Source organism: Antechinus flavipes, chromosome 4 (genome assembly GCF_016432865.1).
Source record: "Antechinus flavipes isolate AdamAnt ecotype Samford, QLD, Australia chromosome 4, AdamAnt_v2, whole genome shotgun sequence".
Lineage (NCBI taxonomy): Eukaryota > Metazoa > Chordata > Mammalia > Dasyuromorphia > Dasyuridae > Antechinus > Antechinus flavipes.
In genome coordinates this window covers 434,725,784-434,733,519 of record NC_067401.1, presented here as the reverse complement: position 1 = coordinate 434,733,519, position 7,736 = coordinate 434,725,784, and positions in this window count along the sequence as shown.

Below are 7,736 nucleotides of genomic sequence, written 5' to 3'. Positions count from 1 at the left end.
TGATCCAGTTGAGTGACCCTACAGTCATGAGCATGGGAAAATCCAGCCCCAATCAACTTGATCTGAGGCAGTCTTAATGGGTCTTTGGCCTTTCCTTCCATAGTAGAAAGCCTTGAGCTCTACTCTAGCATGAGACAGCTCCCCACCACGTTGTGGGGCAGACGGTCCAAGGAAGCCAAAATCACCCCAAAGCCCAAATCAACTTGTCCCACTGCACATCCATGGGCAGAGAAAGGGAGCAGGACAATTGCTTGCAGAAAGAGCTGCTCTTGTGCCAGCAGGGGCAGCAGGGACCCTTCCTCAGCAGTCACCTGGGGGACCTGTGGTTGGTCTTGGGCTTTGCTGCTGCAGTTATTCTTTGTACACAATGCTGGTGGTCCTGCAGTTATGGCAGACACACACACATTTTCATTTTCCATTTCCACCCCCTTCCGTTTCTTCACCACCACTATAGTTTTGGGCTGACATCCAGTATGAAACCATCACAGCATGCAAGTTGTTTGAAGGGAATTAAGAGAGACAGCGAAGAAGAGCACATAATAGCAGCATTTTCATGTTGACTACTTCTCCAGAAGGCAGGGAGGATATAGAAGGGGTCCTGATCATGGGGCATCCAACCCCCCTGGAAGCCCTGATGAATAACTAGAGGCCACGATATAAGCTGCTGATGGGTCACTCCCCCACCTTCAAATTCTAGGTAATTTTACAACTTTAGGGCTGAGATTTCCATATAGCACATTTTATGGGATTCAATTCCTCCTGAGACAATTGCTCTGGACCCAGCCATTGATAGACCTAGTCAATTCTGTCAACTCCGAGTCCTCTGGAAGCCTTGTTCCCTTCAGGTGCTAAGATCTCAGAAAGTCACCATGAAGTATCACAGTGGTTTGGATCATAGACTCAGACCGTATGATTGAAGGAACTTTATACGAAAAGATCCAGCAGAAACATGATTGTCATCTTCAAGTATCTAAAGGCTTATCAGATGGAAGAATGATTCAATTTGTCCTTTTAGCTTTTTTTAATCGGGGTGCACTGACAACAGTGGAAAGTAATTGTAAAGAAGTTGATTCTCAAACTACCCTTCCTTACCTCCCTCCACACCCAGAGTACCTTGAATTTCCCAGACAAGTGACTGGAAGGCTTGTTGGCACAAACCCCAGGTCTTTTTAGCTTAAGGACATGGCATTCTGTCTTACACTAAGTTAGGTGTGAAATCTTTGCCTTGGTTACTGGGAGATAAGAGATTTTTATTAGGAATATTCAGTTGATTTTCTGCTGTGGGTACCTACCTCCTGTTATAGATACATCCCCCCAAAACCTTATCTTCCTTTTCTCTCCTTCATACATAATTTTTGTATGTATCTTTCTCTCTTTCCCAGCTCTATTAGAGAAAAGGGGAAGGGGATAAGCATTTATATAGCAGGCCCTGTTCTAAGGACCTAACAGGGGTCCTCAAACTACGGCCATGGGCCAGATGCGGCAGCTGAGAACGATTATCCTCCTCACCCAAGGCTATGAAGTTTTTTTTATTTAAAGGCCCATAAAACAAAGTTTTTGTTTTTACTATAGTCCGGCCCTCCAACAGTCTGAGGGACAGTGAACTGGCCCCCTCTTTAAAAAGTTTGAGGACCCCTGAGTCCTAACAGATATTTCATTTGAGCCTCATAACAACTTGGTGAGGTGGGTGCAATTATCCCCAATTCACAATTGAGGAAACTGAGGCAGGTAATGATTTGTCCAGGGTCATACAGCCAGAAAGTGGGACAGTTTTTGGACCTCAGTCTCCCTGACTCCAAGCCCGGTACTCTTTCCACTGTACCACCTAATTAGTCAATGATATGGCTATACAGAACTCATCTGCATTTTGTGTTTTAGGAGACAAGCTCAGAGAGTCCCCACAGATGGTTGCATTAGAACTGGAACAAAAATCTAATTTTCCAATTAGTCCGATTCCAATGCCCTTTATGCCTGGCATCTTAGCTTTTTTCACTGCCCATAAGAAAATTTGCTCAGAAGATTTCGATTTAACTCAGCCAGAGAGAACATCAATAAACATTCCCTCCTCCTCTCCTTCCCCTATCTCACAGGGTATCTCTTCTCCCCGTCTGCCGTTGGTGTAGCTTCAAACAATGGAAGGCCAGAGTTATAACCCCTGACTTCCCTCCTAATGAGAAAATTCCTCCTACTCTGGTATCCAGGACCTATCCCTCCAGTGATACAAATCCTCTTTATCTTCAGCTTATCTTCAGCTGTTACCTCAGCTTGGAAGAACCCCTCCATCAAACCCCATCATCTGCTTATTCACCAAAAACACTCGAGGAGGTATTAATGCCCCAGCTCAAACATACCAGGCAAGATTTCCCCCTCGTGGGAGTTGCCTGTGGAATCTGTTGGGTTACACAGAGAAGGGACCGGTGCCAGTGTTTCTCCCTCTGAATAGATAAATACAAAATAAATAACCACCCCACATTCTGCAGCGATCTTTTTTTTTCTTTAACTGTGTTTATCCAGTCAGCTGTCTCTAATGCCATCTGCTAGCTACCCAGTTTCTTAAAGCATCTTCCAATTCATTTGCCACCTTCTCATTTTTGAACTGGTATGTTTAGGAGGTAGCTCCCTGAGACAGAATTGAATTGCCAACAGTGAAACACTCTTCCCAGCTAAAAGGAGAAAGAAAGAAGGCAGGGCGTGTTCTCACACAAGCCAATGAAAGCCATTCACCAGAAAGCATGTTGGGACTTCCCAGACCATCCAGTTAATGAGTCCTGCTGGGTTCTTGACCCAGGGATGTTCCTGAGTCAGGATGAAGGCAGAAGTAAAATAAAGAAAATCTCAAACTCATTTTAAAGTTTTGACATGATCCTCTAGGGAACATTCTAATTCTTCATTCCACAGTAACCTTGCCCACATCTGGATGCCAAGAAGCAGGATGGTACTTAGGTACATAGACCCAAGCAATATGAAGGTCATTTGAAGGAACCAAGGGTGTTTAACCTGAAGAAGAAATGGCTTAGAGGGACACATGGTAGCCATCTTCAAGTATCTGGAGAGCTATGAAATGGAAGAGGGATTAAGTTTATTAATCATCCCTCCTCCTGATTTACTATTAATAAATAATAAATTTATTAATCATCATAAAATGATTTATTAATCATTCCTTCCAAGGAAGAAGGAGCAATAGATGTGATTACCAAGAGATAGATTTAGGATTGGTATCAGGAAAAAGTTTTCTAACAATCTGTAGCTATCCAAAAGTGAAATAATTTGCCAGGAGAAAGGAACAAGCTCCTGTTCTCAAGCAAAACTTGGGTCAATCTGTGTCAGGAGTGTTGTAGAGATCCTTTATCTTGGATCAGATTCACACCTTGATTCTGATTTAGACTGTAGAAACCATGTTGTTGCCTCATGTTATAAAGAAGAAAACCAAGACCCAGAGAAATTAAGGCTGTACCCTTTCATCATAAAAAAGTAGTGAAAGAAGGGACAGGTAGGTGGTGCAGTGATAGAGCACCAGCCCTGAAGTCGGGAGGACCTGAGTTCAAATCTGGCTTTGGACACTCAACACTGTGTGACCCTGGGCAAGTCACTTAACCCCAAATGCCTCAGCATTTTTTTTTAAAGTAGTGAAAGAAAAAGTATTATATCTGGAATAAGAAGATATAGATTCAAATCTAGACCAATATATGAAGTGATTCATGTGAATATGAACAAATCACTTCATCTCTGATCCTATTTCTGCTTCTGTAAAATGAATGTCTACCTCATAGTGTCTACAGCATAGAATTGTTTTGAGGAAGTAATTCTTAGTTTATAAATGTGAAGTATTATTTTAGTGTCTCAAATGGGTCCATTTTTGCCTTCCTATCTCCATTACTGTGCCCTAAGTCAAGCTATTTAGAAAATTTCCCTCCCTCAGAACAGATAAATTCTAGGAAGTTTGTTAGAACATGGAGTACAATTTCCATAAGAGATGACAGGGAATATGGATGTAGGAGGGAGCATGTGGGTTAGGTCAGCAGGATCTCTCCTTGCCCTCACAAACACACACACACCCCTTTTTGGTCAACAAAGCGTCATTCATTACACATCACCTTTGTGCCAGCTCCATGCTGTGGGGAACATGAAGGAATAAGAGACCTAGCTCTCTAAGAACTCATTGTCCATTCAGAAAGCTGGGCAGCTAGGTGGTGTCAGGCTTGGAAGATGTAAAGCCAAACAAAGCCCTTTATTATCAACCCAAGTTCCTTAGCAGTATTGACTCAGCTGAGCAGAGCCTCCCAGAGGCAACTTCCTGATCCCATGTTTTCAGAGCAATGAACATGGAGTTAGGAAGATCTGAATTTAAATCCAGTCTCAGAGCTGGACTTGCTGGACTTGATGGACTGCCTCAGTAAAATGCAGACTAGAAGGGCACCTACCTCACAGGGTTTTTATGAGGACCAATATCTGTAAAGTATTTAGCACTGTGTCTGACACATGCAATGGCTGCTTAATAAATTTTTGTCTTTCACTTACTGAGTAGGATGCAGTATTCCTTCTTTAAGGTGTTTGATCTAGTTGTCTCCATGGACCTGAAGTGGAAAGAACCCAGAGACATAGGTACACTAAGTGGGGTTGGTGGCTGATGGACCAAGAGAAATCCAGAGTTCCTTTTTGCAATGTCCTTTTATTAGCCACTATCTAGGAGCAAAGTTCTATGATTCAGGCACTAAAACCAGAAAATAAACAGGTGATTATGATCTAGTAGAGCAATATAACATGTACATAGATAAATATAGTAGAGGGGAAGTTGAGGAAGGAAAGAATGTTGACCAAGATCAAGGAATACTTCCCAGAGGATGTAACAGCAGAGTTAAGTGTTTAAGGAAGATAAAGATTTTGTGAAATCAAGTAGATGAGGGAATGAGATGAGATGAAAAATTGCGATGTAGCTGAAAAAGGAGCTTAGAAAAAGTAAGATAAAGGAAGGCATGGCAGGAGAGGGGATTGTGTTCAGAAAGGGGAATTTCAGAATTCAAAATACCCTAAATGTTAGCGTATAGGTGATAGCGATGACCCAGTGAGTGACTAGAGTATGATCAAGGAGTTTCCTTTCCTGAAAGCAATTTTGGATATATGGAAGTGAGAGAAATTTGTTGTGCTCAGGACTTGTTATTATTTCGTTCAAAAAGATGTATTTTCCTCTTCCTCCTCCTCTCTGCTCTTCTTCTTTTTTCCCTTTCCTCCTCCTTTTCCTTTTTCTCTTTCTCCTCTTTCTCTCCTCTCCTTCTATTCTCATGGTTTAAATTGTATGTTAATGAACCTAAAATCTCCAGGGCCTAAACCTCTTTTGATCTTCAGCCCCACAGTTCCAAATACCTGTTGTATGTCCCTTTTTGTATCTCAGATTTAGAATTCAAAAAAGCTCTACAGTGGAGAGCATCTAGAGCAGTGGAGAAACTAAATATGGTCCAGAGAATCCTGGGAGTCTCTGGAAACTTTTCAAAATGTCTATAAATCATTCTCTTCATCTTGAATTTTTTTTTCCTGAGGCAACTGGGGTTAAGTGATTTTCCCAGGGTCACATAGCTAGAGTATTAAGTGTCTGAGGTCAAATTTGAACTCAGGTCCTCCTGACTTCAGAGCTGGTGCTCTATCCATTTTACCCCTAGCTGCTCCTTGAAATCATTTTTAATTCAATTCAATTTAATTCAACAAATATTTAGTAAAATCTCACAACATTCAAAAGCCTGGGATAGGTATTGGAGATACAAATACACACACACACACACACACACACACACACACACACACACAATTTCTACCCTGAAGGGAAAGGACAAGATGACATATATACAAGTAAATATAAAATCCATGCAAAGTACAATAGCAAGTAATTTTTAAAAGAGAACGCTAATAGCTGGAGGAGATCAGGAAAGTCATTATTTAGGAAGTGGCTACTGAGCGATGATCTGAAAAAAGTTCATTATCCTATGTACCTTTCTAGAAGTGAGGAGACAGTGTATTCCTGACATAGAGAATCATAGTTCGGAGTTCTATGAAGAAAGCCAGTTCCCTTGGAATATAGAATTCATGCAGAGAACTGACAGCAAATAAGACTGGAAGGGTAGGCAGGAGCCATAGTGTGGAGAGCTCTGTGTCTGAGTTAGGATGGATTTCAAGGGGATGTCCCCAGTCTCTAAGTATAGTTTATCCTAGAGGTAAACGTGAACCATTGGCATTGTTTGTTTTGTTTTTCCAGTAGGAAGAGTGGGAAATGACCAAATCTGTGTTTAAGAAATATCAATTTAGCCAACATATGAAGGAGAGGTTAGATCTGGTTCCCCAATGTCTTTCTTAATGTCATCACAAGATTAAGGAAAGGGACTTCTGACCTTGATCTTAGGAGGAACGGAGTTTCTATCCTGGCTCTAACTTTTACTGGTTGTATGACCCGAGGCAAGTCATTGAGCCTCAAACTGTTCATATGTAAAATGGGGTTAATAAGAGCATCTATTTCTCATGGTAGCATAAGGATCAATCAAATGACATATGTAGAGTTCTTTGTAAACCTTAAGCACTACATAAATATTAGCTATTTTATGCTGATTCTATGACTGTCTACCTATATAAATGAAAGATCTCTGACTTGGGGACGAGGGATATTTTAAATTTCTGGGATGTAATTTTTAGTTGCTCTTTCCCCCACACCTCTATGAATGGATTTTTTTTGTTTTGTTTTGTTTTGATGATGATGATCGTGAAGATGGAGGATCAGAGAATAAGAATAAGTTGAAGATAGAGAAAAAATGCACCAGGTAGTCTGGATAAGAGAGACAAACATGAGTGCCCATTTTACCAAGGTCATTCCTCCTCTCCTTTTCGGTGCTCTTCTATGCTCTAAAGCATATTTCACTCACAAAACTTCAAACAAGCCATTCCTTGAGCAACCAACAAGTTTGGCTTTTAGAATGAGCAGCAGACTCACAAATTAATGTGGTATTTGATATTATAATTCTTTTTTTTTTTCTGAGGCAGTTGGGTGAAGTGATTTGCCCAGAGTCCCATAGCTAGGAAGTTGATATTATAATTCTACACAATTTCATGATTTGCAAATAATATAAGAAGTAATTAAGGTAAATTAGTTACTATAGTGGCCCACAAATGAATAGTAGTTTCTTATTTTGACTAATTAGAAGCATAACCAATGGACAAGTTACATCATCTCTTGGTATCCAAATCATTTAAAGGAAACTCCAGGAAGGGGAGCTAAATGCAAAGTGAATGGAATGCTAGACCTGGAGTCAAGAAGACTCATCTCCAGGAGTTTAAATCTGGCCTTAGAAACTTACTAGCTGCCTTAGTTTCCTCATCTGTAAAATGAGCTGGAGAAAAAAGAGGTAAAGCACTCCAGAATCTTTGCCAAGAAAAAAACTCCAAATGGGATTATGGAGAGTTGCATATGACTGACAAATGACTGAATAACAATTTCAAAAAGAAGATGACCTCTTATTCCCTTATTGAGTGGATGGAACAGTCTGTGGTGAAAGGCAGAAAGAAACACTATATATTTTTTCTTTGTTGACATGAATAATGCTCTTTGGGATAAGCATCCATTTCAGCGATAAATGGACTGTCACACCTTCCTCTTATGTTTTGCTTTCCTTTACTCTAGTCCTAATGGACCCAAAGACAAAGACTATTCAGTCTCAGACCCCAGGGACCAATGACACATTAGAAGATTAGAAAGTCTG